The sequence below is a fragment of the Mirounga angustirostris genome, unplaced genomic scaffold (genome assembly GCF_029215605.1).
Source record: "Mirounga angustirostris isolate CCGP_5_RB_7025 unplaced genomic scaffold, mMirAng1.0.hap1 SCAF_4, whole genome shotgun sequence".
Taxonomy (NCBI): Eukaryota; Metazoa; Chordata; class Mammalia; order Carnivora; family Phocidae; genus Mirounga; species Mirounga angustirostris.
Genome location: NW_026991712.1, coordinates 142,377,890 through 142,397,255, shown reverse-complemented (window position 1 = coordinate 142,397,255; position 19,366 = coordinate 142,377,890). Strand labels below are relative to the sequence as shown.

Sequence of the window (19,366 nt, the reverse complement as noted above, 5' to 3'; positions counted from 1 at the left end):
CTAGGCCCGTGTGCTCAAATCTTGTTCCTTGAGAAGCATTTTCTCTGATTTCCAGAGTTCTCGCCACTCACCTATCCAGGGCTTTTCCCTTAGGGCAGTGCTGGCCCCTGGAACAGTGGGCAGTCCCCTCAGCCAGGAGGATGCCTGGGGCATCATTCCTCATCTCTTAACTGATCGCCTGTCACTTGGCTATATAGCCACATTTAATCTGTAAATTAGCATATTCGTGGTAGGTAGATGCAAATATTTCCCTTTACAAATTGAGGAATTTGAAGTTGAGAGAAAGGCAAATCACTTGCTCCATGCTACAGAGCTGGAAGGTGAGAGAGTCAGGACCTGAACCTAGATTTGTGTGAAAATCCTAAGTATAAACTCTTTCAGGTTCCCCCAGCTGGAGAAAGTGAGATTAATGAGCCTGCGAGTGCGCGCGCGCGCACACACACACACACGCGCACACGCACACACGCGAAAAGTGCTTTCTAAACCGTGAAGTGCCGCCCACCAGGGAAGGATGGTAAAAATGACAGTTTGCCACCCAGGCCAGGCCAAGTATAAAATAGCTCCCAACAAGCCAGTGCTGAGCCCCAGGGGAAGCTGGCCCTCCCCAAGAAAGTCTGGGAATCACAGAGTCTACTCACAGGTGAGAGGAAGGGGGAGCTATTTAGGGATAAGCGTCTGTGAGTAGTCGGTAGTTCTCAGATGTCACTGAGGCCTACTACAGACAGAACCCACTGCATAACTTGTGGGATCCAGTGCCAAATGAGAATGGGGGGCCCTGGCCAGGGGCAAGGACATCTCCTCTTCCCACAGGCCTGCTGCCTTGGCTCCTGGCTGACAGGTGACCCCCAGGGGGTTCCAGTTTCCCAGTGACCCCCCCCCCCACTCACCCGGTGGCGTGGAGGTGGCGGGGAGAGCCATTGCCTTGCCCCACCCTGAGAGCCCCAGGCTCGTCACCTGGCCTGGCTCTCCCCACACCTGTGCCTGCTCCTGCATGCCCCCCACCTCATATAGCCCTGTCACCACCCCCGAGATGCAGGGTCAGCAGTGGGATGTGGATTAGGGCAGAAGGCAGGGAGCAGACAGTCAAGAATCAGCTCTAGGAAAGGAAAGGCGGCAGCAGACCCCCCAGCCCACACTCCATTGTCCCATCAGCCTTCACTTGCAAAGCACAGATTCAAAAATAAAATGATTAAGAATTTCAAGACAGTGACCACGGATCACTAAGCCCCACGCATGGGCTCTTCCTGACATGGGGCCCTGGGCAACAACACAGAGGACACACCCATGAAGCGGGCCCTCACTGCAGGCCCTTAACAAAGTTTCACTAGCCAATGGGAATAGAAAGAATAAGAGCAGTGTATTGAGTTTCTAACAAAGCTAAATGTAAATGGATCTATTCTGAGATCACAGTAACTTTTTTTTTTTTTAATCAGATCTCCTATTCATTATGGCATAATGGTCCAAGTAAATGTTGAGGGGTTGGGTTTTTTTTTTAAACATTTTATTTTTAAGGTCCTTATGTGGCAAAATAAAAAGCTGGTTTCCAGAAGGTTTGGTTATCTTCCTGGTCCAAAATTTGGGAGCTCCCGAGCTCGGCCTTACAGGAAGACAGCCCTTCCTGCCTGTGGGAAGGAGCCTTTTCCCCTAGTCCCCAGTATCAGAAAGGTTCCATGCAGCATACAGTTGGCATTGTTGTATGCTTCAGTATTTTCTAGGTTCATCTTCACTTTTGTGAAGTCGGAATTCTGGTGCAGTCTGTCAGAAGAGGCAACACAAAATAAGGGCATGGAAAAAAAAGTTTGCAGAAAAAAAAGTTTGAAACCTCCCCATTTCCTGTGACTCTAGAGGGAACAGAGCCTGGTGACAATTACTTCCCCAAACCGCCCAACCATTGACAGCCCCCGAGGAAAGGCGCTAATACATCCCATAAGCGGCCCTCTTGGCGCAGTGGACTGCGCGTCAGTCTCATAATACATCCCGTACAGACCCAGCCTATGTCTTATGTCCTGGTGTAATTATTAATAATCGATCATTAAAAGTGTTAGGACTCGGGTGCGTGCGTGGCTCAGTTGGTTAAGCGTCTGCCTTCGGCTCAGGTCATGATCCTGGGGTCCCGGGATCGAGTCCCCATCGGGCTCCCTGCTCAGCGGGGAGTCTGCTTCTCTCTCTGACCCTCCCTCCTCTCGTGCTCTCTCTGTCATTCTCTCTCCCTGAAATAAAGAAAATCTTTAAAAAAAAAAAAAAGTGTTAGGACTCAAAGGTGAATTTTATTGGGATAATAATAAAACTATGGCCACCCTAATTAAAGTTCCCTTCATCTCTCCTGAGACAGCAAGCCCCACAGAGGCTGTCGTTTCCCTGGGCAGAAAAGCCTATGGCGGCCAGTGGAAGGGCTGCATCTGTCAGCCTGGAGCCCGGAAGATCCACTTAGATTCTAGGCTTCAAAGACTTAGTGGTGGATGGATCTGTGTGACTCCCAGCCCAGTGGCTTCTACCACTGCATTGTCTTAGAGGAAAGTCAAGTTGAAGGCCAAGCCACTTTCCATCCTTTGATGAGGGAAAATATATCAACACAGTGGTCCACTGAACTCTGGAAGTAGACAGCATACAGTGCCTTTGGGGGATTGCAGCGTAAATGGTTTTTACTCCAGAAGATGTGGAATTAAACATAAAGCAGACAGCTGATTGCTGTTAAATCCACATGCACAAAACCCATCATTACGGTGTCTTCTCAGCTACAGAACCAGCAAGGCTTTCCCTAGAATAGACCGGGTGGTATAGACTTGGCTTTAGGGTGGAAGGAGGAAAGGAGGAGGAAGGAGAAGAAGAGGAGAGAAAAATAGTGATAAAACTGAAAGGTGGCTAGTTTTGAAATGCACCAAGTCTGTGCCATTTAACGGGGATTCTTTTTTTCTTTTTATTCCATGTATTTGATATATGGAAAGAAATCTTTGCTGTCACTGGCTCCATAGTCTTGGGCTTAAGAAGCCAATCATTGACCTGAGGAAAGAGTTACATAAATCACAGTTTCAAGGCTTTCAGACAAAAGAACAACTTGGGGCAAGCTAGAGGGTTTGCAGGGCATTTTGGTGACATTTCTGCATGCCCTTTGTTTCCCCCTTTCAAGAAAAGCCCTTTCTTTCCTTGCCTTCTCACATAACAGCTTGGGATTCTTGACCCCCAACCCCCCACCCCAGAAATGCATTTGAACTTGCTGGGTTTGTTAAGAGTCAGGGCATGAAGCCTTTTTCCATGGTCGAAAAGTTCTGGCATTCCAAAGCAGAACTAATGTGGGATTTGGGAAGGCTGCCCTATTTGTGCACTTAATTAGGGCTCCCCAAAGGCAGCTGATCCATCGGTGTCATAGGAAACCGACGCCGAGGCCAGGGAGGGCTGAGACTGTGTAACCGCCCAAGAGGGTAGTGAACACGGATTCCACACCTGTTCTCCACTGACTGGAATCAGGATTGAAAGGAAGTAAATTGGGGACTTTTCCGACAATACCCATCTGGATCTCAGGCCTGATTTCAGTGTGTGTCCCGTGTCTGAGTCAAGTCCCAAAACACTTGCACATACAGGCCTAGAGCAAGTTTCCCTTTGGGTCTATGAAATAAGGTCTCGGTTCTGATAAGATCCTTGAAGTTGACAAAAGTCGCAGTGGACAACTATAGACTTTAGAGTCCCACAAGTCTGTGCTCTGAGTCTGACTCTGCCACTCATAGAAGATGCCAGGTCTTGGAGAAGTTATTCAGTCATTTCTGAACTTTGGTTTTCTTCCCTGGAAGAGGGCATTCCAACACCTATTGCACAGGTTCATTATAATAATAACAGCTAACCTTTGTGGAGTGGTTATTGTGTGCAGGGCGCTGTCCTAAGAGCATAAGCTTTATTAGCTCTTCAGTCCTCTGGACCTCATGAGGGAGATTCTGTATTAGAGGTTGGCAAACCACTCCCTGTGGGCCGATTCTTGCCCACTGCCCTTTTTTGCAAATAATGTTTTATTGGAAGACAGTCACGCCCATTTGCTCACATAGAGTCTATGGCTGCTTTCATGCTACAACTGCGGGGTTGAGTCATTTTAACAGAAGCTGTGTGTCCCAGAAACCCTGAAATATTTACTATCTGGCCCTTTGCAGAAAAAAAAAATTGCCAACTCCTGCTTTAAATTATCTCAATTTAAAGTTAAAGAAATACACCGTAGGCATTTTAAATAACTTAACAGCTCACACAGCTGGTAGCAGATGGAACTGGGATTGGAACCCAGTAGCCTGGGTCCAGGACAGGTGCTCTTCACCAGCGTCCTGTACATCATATAGATGAAGCACCTAGCACCGTGCCTGACACACGGGAGACACTGACTTCATCAATTTCACTAGCAATTCTTCGCATTCCCCCATAGAATTTCTTTTCCTTCTGCCTTAGGCTCCTATCAGTTCCAACTGCCTTTTCCTTCTCTTCTGCTAGATTGTCTTTTCAACTCAGCAGACTTATACCCATTATCTCAATCCATCAAACAACTCTTTGAGGTTGGTATTACTGTCTTCATTTAAAAGAAGAAACCACTCCCGACCTCTGAGCTCCCAGGAATTTATTATTATTATTATTGTTATTTTTAAGTAGGCTCCATGCCCAGTGTGGAGCCCAGTGTGGGACTCGAACTCACGACTGTGGGATCAAGACCTGAGCCGAGATCAAGAGTTGGATACTTAACTGACAGAGCCAGCCAGGCACCCCTGAGCTCTCAGGGATTTTTACACTCCATTTGGGAACCCTCAGAGTAAAAGTTACTAGGAGCTTTTAGAACATTTGTTTTATGCTGAAACGGACATTAAAGAAAACAATCTTAGCTGTTACTTGAGAAAGGATTACAATCTAAGTGGGGTGAAAAAAATCAAAATATTGGAACAATGGCAAGCATTCGAAAGTTCTTTAGTCCAGATTGTAGGTGCGTATGAATCTGGAGAGGTAGGACAGGAGAATGGACCAGGGGCGTGGGGTGCGTGGACAGTTTCCTGGAGATGGTCCAGTGCGAGGGGGCCTTGAACATGGGGCAGGATTAGAAAGGAGAAGCTCCTATTGGGGCATCATGGGAAAGAACCAAAGAGAAGACACGGAAATGGAAACATCCCAGAGGAACAAGCCCAGCAAATCCCTGGGAACTGTTGGAAGTCAGAAGGCTTGCCACAGCCTGGTATCTCCCACAGCCTGTCTAGAACCTTTCACTGCATCCCAACCCCAGACCCTCACCCCTGGCCTCGGGGCTCCTGGCCACTCCCCATGCCCTTGGTTTTAGCTTCCTGCCACTGTAGGACTGGCACCCAGGACCACTCCTCCAGCTCCCTTTCTTGGAATAATTTCCTTTGCCCTTGGGGCATTTTTACTTCTTTTACTCCAGATGACCCTGCAGCCCAGCAGCCAGGATCCTCCTCCCGTGCATGCCTGGCATCCCCACCAGCTTGATGTTGCTGGCTCCTCAGAACAGGACTCAATGACTTGTTCAGCCACCTTCTCAAGGCCAGTGCCTGGTAGCTCGACCAGTCCCCCTTGTTCCTGATAGCCGTCAGTCCAACTGGGAGGCTGTTCTGGGGAGCAACAGGAAGCCTCATCAAGAAGTCTTTCTTAACAAAAGAAGTCAAAAGTGCCTTTTGTATTTTAAATATGCTCTAAAATAACTGCACAGGGTGCCCTAGCAGTTAAGAGCATGGCCTCTGCAATCAGAAGGATGTGGGCTCAAAATCCAGTTGTGCTACTTGCTAGCTGGGCCATCCTAGAAGATTGCTCATTTCAGCCCTCCATGTGTAAAGTGGAGCTGAGGGAAGGCCTACCTTCTTAGGCGATTGCGAGAACTCAGTGAAGTGATGTGTGTGAGTGTGGATCACAGCCGCTGACCAGCAGGAAGTGCTCAATAAATGACTGATTATTGGCCCCATAGTAAGTATCACTACAGAAAGTATCATTTCTGACTTCATGACGTTACAGAAAGTATCACTGGTGAGACAGTTCATTCACACAGATATGTATTCACCATTTATCAGGAGATAGCTATTTGCCAGATCCATGTCAGGTACAAATACAGGCTACAGAAGTATGTTTATAAAAGAAAGCAACACACAAGGGCACCTGGGTGGCGCAGTCAGTTAAGTGTCTGACCTCGTGTTTTCTGCTCAGGGCGTGATCTCAGGGTCGTGAGATCGAAGCCATGTGGGCTCCGTGCTCAGTAGGGAGCCTGCTTAAGTTTCTCTCTCCCTCTCTCTCATCCCCCCGCCCCGTCTGTATCTCTAAAATAAATAAATAAATCTTAAAAAAAAAAAAGAAAGAAAGAAAGCAACACACAACATCACTTATAAGCTAGACACTTGGGCGCCTGGGTGGCTCAGTCAGTTAAGCGTCTGCCTTCAGCTCAGGTCGTGATCACAGCTTCCTGGGATCGAGCCCTGCATTGGGCTCCCTGCTCGCTTGGGAAGCCTGCTGCTCCCTCTCCCCGCCTCTCTCTCTCTCTCTGTCAAATAAATAAATAAAATCTTTAAAAACAAACAAACAAACTAGACATTCACTGTTCTAGGGGTTTAGGGACATTATTTCACTTAACCTTGATGAGGGCTTCGCAGGCAGATACCATTATTATCATTCTACAGGTGGAAAATTTGAGGTTCAGAGGGGTTAACTCCCCAAAGACGTGTCCAGTGATTGAGTGTGGTACCAATTACTTATAAATAGATCAAGGTATTCCGAGATGGAGTCCCCACTACGGAGAGAGCCACGTTTTACTCCCATGCTCATGTGGTTAGAATGACTTTATTTACATTTCTGGTTAAGGGCAAGTTCACAGAAAGGTGTTTTTTATTTCATCTTATTGGTGAGAGTTCTGGTGCCTGCCTTGGCATGCAAGTGATGAGCCTGGTGGGCTGTCCTCTGACCAGTGGGGTTTTTGCCCTCATCCAGGATACTGTCTCTCCTGACGCGGGACTAGGAGTAGCGATAGAGGAGGTGGCTGGTAAGGATCTCATATTGGACTCACCCAAGAAATACTTTGCAAGTTATTTTGTTTTTTAAACAAGTCACAGTCATAAGCTTACTTTTTGGATTAGTGCCTTTTGCTTGTAGCCATTAAAAGCCAAGTATGTCAAGGAAAAAAAGGTCCTTCAGTTAGTTGAGGTTTTATTCTGTTTCTACTTTGGTGGTTTGAAACTAATTACAGACTCTGGGTTGTGCCTACAAGTACAAAATGAAATGAGAGTTTGAGCCAATTACTTTAATAACGAAGAGAGGAAAATCCACTTTTCTTTCCATTATCTAAAGATTTCAGGCATATGGAAGTTTCTTTTAAATTGAATTATGTGAAAAGTTGGCCTCAAGCCTTCAGTTCACTTTGCCTGCCTAGAAACCGTCTGAGATTTTGTTTCAGAGAGGAGATGGCCTGCCTTAGACAGCTTCTACAGGACTAGAGGGCTTTGTCAGAATAAATGCAGGCTAAGAAATTTTGGCATTGTTATGATAGAATATTTGTGTGTGCTCTCGGGGCGGGGGGAGTACGGGGAGGTGTATTATGATGACCATTTAAATTAAAAAAAAAAAAAAGGCTGGAGTACCTAGAATAAATTTCAAGATGAAGAGTTTTCATTCATCTCATTTACTGATTCACTTGCTTCCTGCTTCCTCTGGCTTATAAGGCCCGCCTGGTCCGGCACCCACCCCCTTTCTGACTCCATCACCTGCTCTTCTGTTCCTGGCCCAGGCCACTCCACCGACTCTGGCTTCTTTCTTTTCTTTGTGCAAACTGAACACACCCCCAACCTCAGGGCTTTCACACTTCTGGTTTCCTCTGCATGCAGTTCTCTTTCCCTAGATATTTACACGGTTCCCAACCTCATTCCCTTCCCATCTCTTCTCTGATACCCCTTTAGCAGATATTTTATCAGAGAGACTGCCTGCCCCACTCATCCTCCATCATCCTCGCCCAACTTGTCTTTTCCTTCTAGGACATAGAACCACCTGACATAATAAATGTATGTGTATATATGTACATGCATATATATTATTTTAACAAGCTTTATTTTTTAGAACAGTTTTTTTTTATTTACAGAAAAATTGTGGAACTATAGTTTTTATAAGCCCCATCCCAGTTTCCCCTAACATTGACATATTTCCCTTATTGTTACCATCTTAGGTATGTTTTGATGAGTGAGCGAGTAGCGGTACATTATTAGCTAATGTTCCTACTTTATTCAGATTTTCTAAGTTTTTAACTAATGGCCTTTTTCTTTTCCAGAATCTCATCCAGAATATCACATTACATTCAGTCATCATGTCTCCTTAGGCTTCTCTGGTTTTTGATGACCTTGACTATTTTGAGGAGCACTGGTCAGATACTGTGTAGAATGCTCCTCAGTTGGAATTTGTCTGATATTTTTCTTGTGATTCGACCAGAGTTAAGGTTTTTGGGGAAGAAGACCACAAAGACAAAGTGCCATTCTCATCACATTATATCAAGATACATACTATCAACATGACTTATCACTGTTAGTATTAACTTTGATCATCTAGCTGAGATAATGTTTGCCAACTTTTTCCACTGTAAAATTACTTTGTTTTTCCTCTTTCCCTATACTCTTTGGAAGAAGTCACTATGTGCAGCCCACACATAAGGAAGTTATGCTGCACTTCCTCAAGGGTGGAATATCTACATTAATTTGGAATTCTTCTGCATGGGACATTTCTCTCTCATTCATTCATTCATTCATTCATTTGTTCATTCAATTTCTTTAGAACAGTGTGAACTCATAGATATTTATGTGATATTTGGGGTTCTAATCCAGTACTACTTTATTCTATTCTTCAGTTTTTTTGGTTTTGGCCATTGGAACTCCTCAGTTGGATCCTTTATCTCTCTGAAATGACCACTAACTGTGTGTGTTCTTTTTTTTTTTTTTTATGATTTTATTTATTTGACAGAGAGAGAGACAGCTAGAGAGGGGACACAGGCAGGGGGAGTGGGAGAGGGAGAAGCAGGCTTCCCACAGAGCAGGGAGCCTGATGCGGGGCTCAATCCCAGGACTCTGGGATCATGATCTGAGCCGAAGGCAGACGCTTAACGACTGAGCCACCCAGGTGCCCTGTGCGTGTTCTTTTTTATTAATTCCTTCCTTTCTGACACTACAAGATCCTCCAAGCTCATTTTGTCTATTTCCTGCCCCAGTACTAGAATCAGCCACTTCTCCAAGGAGCCCTGAGTCTTTTTATTGGAGAATCATCACAGAAACCAAGATCTGGGCACTAAGTGTGCTCATTGCTACTGAGCTGTTGTTGCTTCCAGACCCTCCCTGCCAATACCTGTGTGTGTACTAATCTGTGTGTATACCCATATCTATAAATATGTATATATGCAATTATCTCTGCCTACATGAAGCTAACCATTAGTTTACTTTATCTCCGACTATAATCTCTTACCACGTGGATCATCCTAGCCTCCCTCTCTTGCTTATCATAAGTTCCCACTCAAATAGTGAGAGACCTGGCTCCTACCATCAACCCTACATTTCCTTAATTGTAATTGTTCAATTCCAGGATATAACCATAGAAATACCAGAATTGTAACCCATACCCCTGTGTGCTACAGCTTTATCACCTGGAGTACAGTGCTGATGTACAGTCTCTTTTGCCTTCAGTTTTACAAATTCTTCTCATTTCCAAAGTTCCTTAGGTCAGCACCTTTATCTCCCACAACCTTCAGTGAGATTGTTTCATACATTCGTAATACAGTTGGATTACTTGTCACATATACAGCACATTCCATTATAGGTTACATATTGCATGATTCCACTTATGTGGCATTCTGGAAAAGGCAAAATCATTGGGGCAGTAAAAAGATCAGATGTTGCCAAAGGCTTGGGGAGAGTGGGGGGAGGATTTAATAGGTGAGGCACAGGGATTTTTGGGGGTGGGGTGGGGTGTGAAACTATCATGATACTGTCATTGTAAATATGTGACCTTGTACATTTGTTAAAACTGTTGGGGCACCTGGGTGGCTCAGTCAGTTAAGCATCTGCCTTCGGCTCAGGTCATGATCCCAGAGTGCTGGGATTGAGTCCCATGTCGGGCTCCCTGCTCAGCGGGGAGCCGGTTTCTCCCTCTGCCTGCTGCTCCCCCTGCTCTTGCTATCTCTCTCTCTGGCAAATAAATAAATAAAATCTTTAAAAAAAAAAACCCCGTTGAATATTATAGTGCAAAGAATGAACTTTAAGGTGTGCATTTTATCAAATGCTTTTTCTGCATCTGTTAATAGGATTATATGATTTGTATTCTTTGATTTGTGGGTGTGGTGAATTACATTATTGATTTTTGAATGTCGAACCATCCTTGCATACCTAGAATAAATCCCACTTAGCTGTGATGTGTTCTTCTTTCTGTTTGTAGTTGGATTTGATTTGCTGTTGATGACTTTTACAGATTCTTATATTATCTGATTAATGTCTATAAGATCAGTAACGATGACCTCTCTTTAATTTCTGATATTAGTAATTTGTGCCTTCTCTCTTTTTATCTTGGTTAGCCTGGCTAAAAGTTTATCAGTTTTACTGGTCTTTTTAAAGAACCAGCTTTTGGTTTCATTCCTTTTCTCTGTTGTTTTCCAGTATTCAATTTAATCGATTTCTGCTTTTTATATTTTTTTTATCTTTTTATTATTTCTTTTCTTCTTGCTTCTTTTTCTTGGCTGCTTCTGCTTACTTTAGTCTTAAACTGCCCCTCAGTTTTTGAGCTTCCCGAGGAGCTTCTCCTAAGATAGAGGCTGTGCCTTGTAGTTCTTTTTGCTATAACGTATTATACTGGAGCCCTGTTGGTGTAGTTTTAAGGTGTGGGGAAGGGAAAGCACTCTATGATCTTTTAATTAAATCTTACCTTTTAGTGAGCCTTTGTCCCTGGACTGTGACCTTCACTAATGTTTCTTGCCTGTTTTCCTCCCTCCTCAGTGAGACAGGAAAGCTAGAGTATACTAGACTCTGGCATACTTCACAGTGTTTAGTCTTTTTCTCCCCCTGCTGGAGTCAAGAGGGGAACATTCTTGCCTCTTGACAGCGAGAACCTGTGGGTTCTTGGCAGTAAAACCCATGCCAGTGTGAGCCTCCCACCAGGACTGCAGCCCCTAAGTTTCTCAGTCTCATGCTCATCCCTAGCACTTCAAAATTATCACTGAATTGCCCCTACCAGTTTGTTGTTCCAGTGGCTTCTGCTCTAGATAAGAAGATCTCAACTGTCACTATCTGGATTCTCTTGTCTCTCCAGATTTCGGGGAGGTGGCTTGTCCTGCAACCTCAGTTCTCCAGTTGATCCAAGAAAGATCAGTGATTTTCAGTTTTTTAGCTTTTTTCTTGTTGGACGGAAGGGAGTAAGGGCTTCTAATGTTTTTACATGTTGGAGCTATCACCAGAAATCTTTCGTACAGTCGACCCTTGAACAACATAGGTTTTAACTGGGCAGGTCCACTTCTGTGTGGATTTTTTTGAATGAATACAGTATAGTAATGGAAATGGATTTTCTCTTTATGATTTTTTTAACATTTTCTTCTATTATTGTAAGAACACAGTATATAATGCATATACAAAATATGTATAAAATGACTATGTTATCAGTAAGGCTTTCAGTCAGGCTATTAGTAGTTAAGTTTTGGGGGAGTCAAAAGTTATATGCAGATTTTCAACTGTGTAGGGGGTTGGTGCCTCTAACCCCTTCAGCGTTCAAGGGCCAACTATCTATCTCCTCAATGTATTTCCTTTTTTTTTTAAGGTTTTTTATTTATATATTTGAGAGAGAGAGAGAGCATGAGAGGGGGGAGGGTCAGAGGGAGAAGAAGGCTCCTCGCTGAGCCAGAAGCCCGATGTGGGACTTGATCCCAGGATTCCAGGATCATGACCTGAGCTGAAGGCAGACACTTAACCAACTGAGCCACCCAGGCACCCTCCTTAACATATTTCCTGATTTTCCATACCAGGATGTAAAGTTATGGAAAAGCAGAGGCTGTGTCTCTTTTACGCACTGCTGTATCTTCAGTAGCTAGAATAAGTACCCTGCTCAGAGTAGGTGCTTAATAAATATGTTAAGTAAATTAATTAATCAGTTAATATTCACTGAGCACATCAGTGTACCAGGCACTGTGCTCAGTAAGGAGATACAACAATGAACAAGAAAACACCGTGTGTCTACAGTTGTTCCAGTGGTGGTAGGGGGCATGATGGGCAGACACTGAAAATGGAAAAAACCACAGACTGTGGATTAGAGGATAGGGAGGTGTTGAGGATAGAAGCCACGTACCATGGGGGGATGGGGTAACTGGGTGATGGGTATTGAGGGCACGTGATGTGATGAGCACTAAGTGTTATACTGAACTAATGAATCATTGAACACTACACCAAAAACTAATGATACCTTGGCTAACTGAATTTAAATTAAAAAAAGAAGAAGAAGCCACATGCCAGAACTGGCCTGGTAAGAGGAAGGTAAAACATTTCCAGAAGAGGAAAGCATCACCTGAGTTGAGTTGTAGAGAATGAGTAGGGGCAGCCGATGTGAGTGAGGGCCATCCTGGCTGGGGGAACAGCATGGGCCTGATACAGTCCGGGGCGGACAATGGGTGAAGTGATTTTCTCACCCCACCCTAATGGTCACATAACCCTTAGCACTCCACACAAGGCAGGGACTATTAACTCCCTTCACCCATCCGAAAGTCTGAGTGACTTGACAAAATGTCACCCATGCTGAGTGATGGAGCAAGTCTGTCTTGGTCCAGAGTTCATTTTCTTTCTGCGACAACAATGACTAAGGCACGACTCAGAGTCTGACTGAGGAGCCAAACACAGAAACAGATCTTTATGGTATCAGTGCTTCCTCAGAATGTGCTTTCTTGTTGTTTTTAAGACTTTGGCCCTAAAAGTAATAAGCTGAAAATCAGGGCCGCTCTGAGAGGGCCCACAAACCGCTGGGGGGAGTTTTGTCAAAGAAGGCGGGAAAGAAAAATAAATGTGGGCTTCTGCTCTTTAAACCTCAGCCCAGTGAGCCCGGCTTCCCGGAATACTTCGGGCCGCTTCAAAGGCCTATTGTGGAAAGTCTCCAGATGTGCGTGGAAAACCTCACTGGGGAGCTTCCCAGTGAAGAGGCCTTTCAAGCTTGAACTGAGATGAAGGAAGTTGACATGATGAGTCCTACCAGGTGGCCCGTTTTCTGAAGGAGCCCAGATTCCACCACAACCTTAGGAAGGCGGGCTGGGGGGCGGGGGGGCTAACCAGTTCAGAGTCTTTTGCCAAATGGCATCTTCTTTAATTGCAGAAAGCAGTGGAGTGGGTTTTTTTTGTGGGTTGTTTTTTTTTTTTGCCCTAGTGAAAGGTGGAGGGCATTCACCAAATGATTTATCTACCTGTAAATTGTTCTTGACATCTTGTGAGGGCTGGAAGGGGGTTCAGGAGTGGAGAACGTCGAGGCCCTGAGTGATCCGTGCCAGTTTCTACAGTAATGCCACTAAGTGTCCTGAGAGCCAGCATCCTCTGGATTTTTGCCCTGATGCTCTGCCCTGCATCTCTGTTAAAGCTGTCCACCCAGGTCCCTCCATGTGTGCTCACTTGGAGACCCCATCTTCCTCTCGCTAGGCACTTTAAAGTCAGGGAGACCCAGGTTGAAATTCTGGCTCTCTGGTTAGCTGTGTCATCTTGGACAAAACACCTTCAGCCCCACAGAGCCTCAGTTCCCGCTTCTGTAAGATGAGGATGATCCTAGCCCCTGCAGCATCCTCTGGCTGGCGAGAGGAAACGCACTGCTGAGTTGACGCACACAAAGCGCTCACACAGTGCCTGGCACAGGGTAAGGATTCAGTCTGTTTGCATCGCCTTCCTTTCTGATCCAGTCCTGCTTTCCGGGAAGGCATGGGCTGTCCTGTTTGGCTTTGAGTGTTCCTTCTGTAGCTCTTCAAATCCTCTCCCCACCGTGTCCATATGCGCTTAGCGAAGTATTTTGAGATCACAGTGTATTTGAGGGAAAGTCCTTTTGGCTACAGCTAAAATTAGGTCTCTCTTTTGCTCCTCTGTTTACCAGCCCCCCCTTCCTATTTTAACTAATTAGAAGCATTGACGCTAAAAAACACTTGCGAGAAGTTGGGAGAACAGCTGGGTTCTAGATACCGGCAGCTGCTCCCTCCCGGCAGGCACACAGGCGAGGGAGAGAAGGCTCCTGAGTCGGGGAGGCAGGACGGGTGCCGAGGAGAAGGTGACCAAATGCCAGAGTCTGCAGCTTGGCAGACGGAGCCGGAGCGGGGTCTTACCAGGGGGTCCTCCGCCTGCTGCTGAGGGGGGCAGGGACAGAGAGAGCGGTGGGGACAGGGTTAAGAGAGGGCAGGGCAGGAAAGCACTGAGAAGCTCAGCTGGTTGGTTAGTTATGTAACCGGGTACTTGACGCAAACCCATTACTCCCACCTGGACTCCTGCCCTATTCCCCCAGCTGGGCACCTCCGGGCTGCATCCCCACTGTGACTGGAGAGGGCCCGGGGGAAAAGGTCAGTCTTACCCCCTAAGGCCCCTGCAGTGGGTTTCCACCATCAAATTTAGGAAAAATTCCAGAACAGATGGTCTCTGAGTGGCTGGCTGCACCCTCTCCCTCCACCCCTACAGTTGCTACAGCTCAGCCTCGCTGTCTTTTCCTTCATTCCCTTCGTTCACCAGTTCCTTTCCTAGAGCCAGATTACCTGAGTTTTATCTAGGTTTCTCTACCCTCTCTCGCTACGTGATGGGCAGGCTCCTTCACTTCTCTGGGCCTTATTTTCCTTATCTGGAAAATGGGGACAATAATGGTAAATTGCCTGGCAGGGTTGTTGTGAGGGTTAAATGAATAAATAGTTATTAGATGTTTAGAGTAGTGACTGGCACATAGTAACTATTCAGTAAGTCTTACCTATTGTCTTTATCATCGTTATTGTTGTTGTTATTTCTTTTATTCCCTTGGCTGTAATGCTGCCCCTCCCCACACATACACAAATTTTTCATGACCTAGGTCTTCCTCTTCCTTCAGCTGTGACCTTAAATGCCACTTCCAGAGAGAAGGATCCCCTGACACCCCCCCGCCCCCGCCATCTAAGCTAATGTTCCTCACACAACATGGTATAGCCCCTTGTCCTCCTGCCTCATAGCACTTATTGTAATGCGTGATTACAGATATTTGGCAGAATATTTGTTTATGTCCCTCTCCCTTACAAGGCTCTGAGCTTCCCAAGGGTGGGGACCATGCTGATTTTGTTCACTAGAGACTGCCAGAGCCTAAAATAGTAATTGGCACATGGTAGATGTTCAATAAACACATATGAAAGGAGGGGAGGGAAGATGGAAAGGAGAGAGGGAGGGAGGAAGCGGGACAGGGGAAAAGGATAGGATGATCATTGGGCAAAAGGAAAAAATACTTCTAAAGTCCACTCTACCCAGGATCTAGTTGTCTCCCACTCCTTAAGATCTGAACGGCTGTAGAGAACTTTCTGGCCTCCAGCTCCCTCTATCCACACTTCTCTTCCTCCCCCCCAACCTCCCCCCTTGTCCCACTCCCTTGGTACCCTGCTCTCGGCTTCCCCATCTTAGAGGTAGTTGATATAATAAACATGCCTTGTAGTATACGGACTATTCCACTAATCCTTTCTTGCCAGACTTAACAAATGTGTAAGCATTCATCTCGAGTTACTGCCTTCATTAAACTGTCTTGTAGGTTGAAAACTCCAGGTAGTGAGTCAGAGAAATAGGCAAGCTTTCTGGTGGCACCGTTCACTGGGGACTTTCCTCTTTGGGACTCTTCCCTCAACCCCAGGGAACTTTTCAAATATATCATGGCAGACTTGGGAACTCAGGAAACTTTCCATGTGACCTCGTTTTTGCCAGTTCTCTGCCAGACTCCATGTTAAACTCTAAAGCATTCCATGATGCCAGAGCGCCTGGGCCCCCCTCTCCCGCCCCGCACCGCCCCCCCCCCCCCCCCGCCGCCACTGTGTCACCTTACCAAGCGATTCTTGAGCCTCCCTCCTGGATGTTGGCCTTGAGCATGAGGACTGACCTCATCGTGACCCACCTCGCAGAGGAGACCTGGGAACTCTTCTCTCACGGTGGACCACCCAGAAAGGTTGCCTGGAACATACATCATTTTATTTTTAGGGGCAAAATAACAAAAATATATTTTAAAGGGAAAAAAAAGAGGACATGATACAGCATGACATCTAGAATGTTTTACAAAGGATTACAGTCTTGTTTAACAAATGGGCTTGAAGAGGCCTGCTGAAGGGATGCTGACTCCACATAGTGCTTTAGCAAAATATATCTTCGTTTCAACGAACTTGTAAACGAACATGTTCCCATTTCAAAATAAAAACAACATCCCAGGTCACAGAGATGTTTGTAGAGTTACATTTATCTAGCAACTTAGAAACGTGCCAAAACCAAAATAGATTCTCTAAGGAACACGCTGGAATCTTTTGCATCCAGATCTTAAGGATTGTGCAGTCCTAAAGATAATCCTAAATCTGTGCCTTAGTATGAGTAGTTTTTGGCCCTAAACAAGTCTGGAAACAGCTCTCAAATATCAGTGCTAAGAGGGGAGTCTTTTCTTCCTGGGAATGCTGGTTCCATAAGGAATGTTGGGGTGCCCTGCAGCTCAAAGCTACACCAGGACCCATGCTCTTCATACCTGGCAGGGAACTTCCAGGGCTACTCTGGACAGAAGAGGCCAGCTCATTTTGACAGCTTCTGCAAATAACACCTGTTCCACCTTCCTCACTGAAGAGCAAGGCTCTTCTTCCCTCAAGGAAGACTTCATGGAGGAAGTGGCATTTTAGATTGACCATTCCTTCACCCATCTCTTCATTCAGCAAATACCTTTTTGAGTAAACACCACCAGCATGTTAAGCCAGGTACTTCAGCAATAACTGTAGACACAGCCCCTACCCTCATGGAGTTGATGGTCCAATGGCAGAGATACACAATAGAGAAATACAGGCACATATAACCAGTGTACTTGTTAGGGCTTAAAGGAGCAGCACGAAGTGCAACGAGACTGTTCAGATGGGATTAGAAATCTGCAAAATGTGACTTGTAATTTCTGCCTTCTAGAGTGGTTAAACCAGTGGCTTAGGAGGGGTGGGAGATACATCGAGTAGGAGAGGTTTGCCCTAGAGGGGAGATTTTACAACTCATATATTGTTAATGTACATGATAATAAAAAAAGAGATGGATCTTTTAACTAGTTTTATTATTATAGTCTAATTCTTTAGAGACAATGCACATGCCCCCCCCCCCCCCCCCAGTGCCCACCACCTTGCCCTTTGGTAGCCACTGAGTTTAAGCAAATGGATTCTACTGCCTGGGTTTGAATCCTGAACCTACTACCATTTATTTATTTATTTATTTATTTATTTATTTATTTATTTATGATTTTTATTTATTTATTTAACAGAGAGAGATACAGCAAGAGAGGGAACACAAGCAGGGGGAGTGGGAGAGGGAGAAGCAGGCTCCCCGCAGAGCAGGGAGCCCGATGTGGGACTCGATCCCAGGACCCTGGGACCATGACCCGAGCCGAAGGCAGACGCTTAACCGACTGAGCCACCCAGGTGCCCCCCTACTACCATTTATTAGCTGGGTGATCTTGGGCAAGTTACTTATCCTCTGTTCACCTCTCTTTTCCTCTCCTGTAAATTGGAGTCCATAATAATACTTACCTCTCAGGCTTGCTGCAAATACTGATGAGGTAAGACATGTATACTTGTGACATGGTGCCAAGCACATAGGGTGCCCAAGAACGTTAGCCAGTGTTACTAGTGAGTGCTTCGTGTGTGGTGATGATTCTTATTTCTGTCTCTACCTTTCCCACAAAGGTGAAGGTAAAACCTGGTCCCTGAGTAGGAACCTGATGGAGATGAGTGTGGGGAGGTGGAGGAAGTTTCCTTCCAGTTTCTGATTTAAAAGGAACCCCCCCCCCACCTTGCATTCCAGCCTTAAAAAGCTGCTGACTGCCTCCCTCAATGGTGAATTCCCTGCCCAAATCTTATACACATTCACTCCTAGCTGGAGTCCCCCCCGCCCCAGATAGAGGCTTACAGGATTCCAGGCAGCCATAGTTTTACTCCAAGATGTGTAAGGGCCCTACCTTTGCCGATGGTCTCAGGTCTTCTGTCTTGACAGGCATTTTTCCTGTCCTTCCATCTCCCCCTCACCACCCTAAGGAAACTGGGAGATGCCTCAGTGGAAAGGTCTGAGCCACAGGCCCTGTGTTGGCTGTCCAGAGGTTACATTTATAACTCCCAGATTGTCCAGAGCTTCTGCTACTTTAAAAAGAAAATTTAAAAAAAAAAGTGCCTTCACATCGCAGGTGTTAAGTGCCAGATCTTGTAGCACTTACAAGGACAAATCCATTTCTTAACTGAATAATAGAGCTTAAAACGCACATGACTGGCTGATGTAAGCTTTGGCCAGGTCTGGGAGGAATTTTGCAACATTATTTCTCTTGATGTTCTTTTCTTGTGGCAGTTGTTCTCTGAACAGTAGGCCAGGCTGAGGCTCTGCTTCTCCTTTACCCAGTGACCCAGAAGGAGCCCTGTCAGATCTAGAGAAGCAGACTCTAAGCAAACACCTCTTGGTATCTACCAGTTCTCTCTCTGCCTCTACCTATCCTACGGGGGGGGGGGGGGGGGGGGGGGGTTGTGGCAGATGCCTAAGCCCAGAAATCTAAGAGTTCCTGAGTATTTCTGACAACTCTTTCTCCCTAACACCCCCATCAGATCCATCACCCAAGCCTCCAGAACACCTCTCATCTGTGTGCATCTCCCTCACTTACCAGCGCCACCCTGATTCCCCCCTGGACCTCTGCACCTGGCTCGTGCCAGACTGAATGCAGCAGGGTGGCCAGGTGGTGGCGCCTCCGGCCTCCCAGTGCCCTAGGAAAGGAGACTGCAAGGTCCCCTGGTGTGCCCCAGCCTGCCTCTGGGTTCTCTCTCAGCCACACTTGCCCTCCTCGCTCTCTCTGCTCCAACCACACTGGCCTTCTCATTCCTCACGGGTGTTGTTTTCCTTCCTTGTATGTGGTTCTGTCCTCTGCTGGATGCATGCTAATGCCTGTACATCCTTTTAATATCAGCTAAGCCAGAACATACAGGCTACATGCATGCACACACATCCCACCATGTTATACATGCGTATATATCATACGTGACATGAGGCAGTGGAGGCCCAGGAATGCCGAGGCCCCTCCCCCTTGCCTCTCCATACCCTGAAACAGTCCCTGGAGCAAGAGAGAACCCTCATCTCTCAGATTCTGACTGCTCTCTGACACAAAAAGGACTGAGAGGTAGCTCACCCTTCCC

The 19,366-nt window shown here is 46.0% G+C and overlaps 1 protein-coding gene and 1 long non-coding RNA gene across 20 annotated transcripts in view; one reads left to right on the top strand and one right to left on the bottom strand.

Annotated features, from left to right (window-relative positions):
* The window catches only part of FGGY (FGGY carbohydrate kinase domain containing), a 395,846-nt gene that overhangs the window by 347,654 nt on the left and 28,826 nt on the right, over nt 1-19,366 (top strand). The window lies entirely within an intron of this gene.
* LOC135364171 (uncharacterized) lies at nt 1,443-18,346 on the bottom strand. The gene is made up of 3 exons (XR_010410925.1): nt 18,154-18,346; nt 16,015-16,139; nt 1,443-1,755 (listed from the first exon to the last, which is right to left on the bottom strand). It is a non-coding gene; the product is annotated as an uncharacterized LOC135364171 (long non-coding RNA).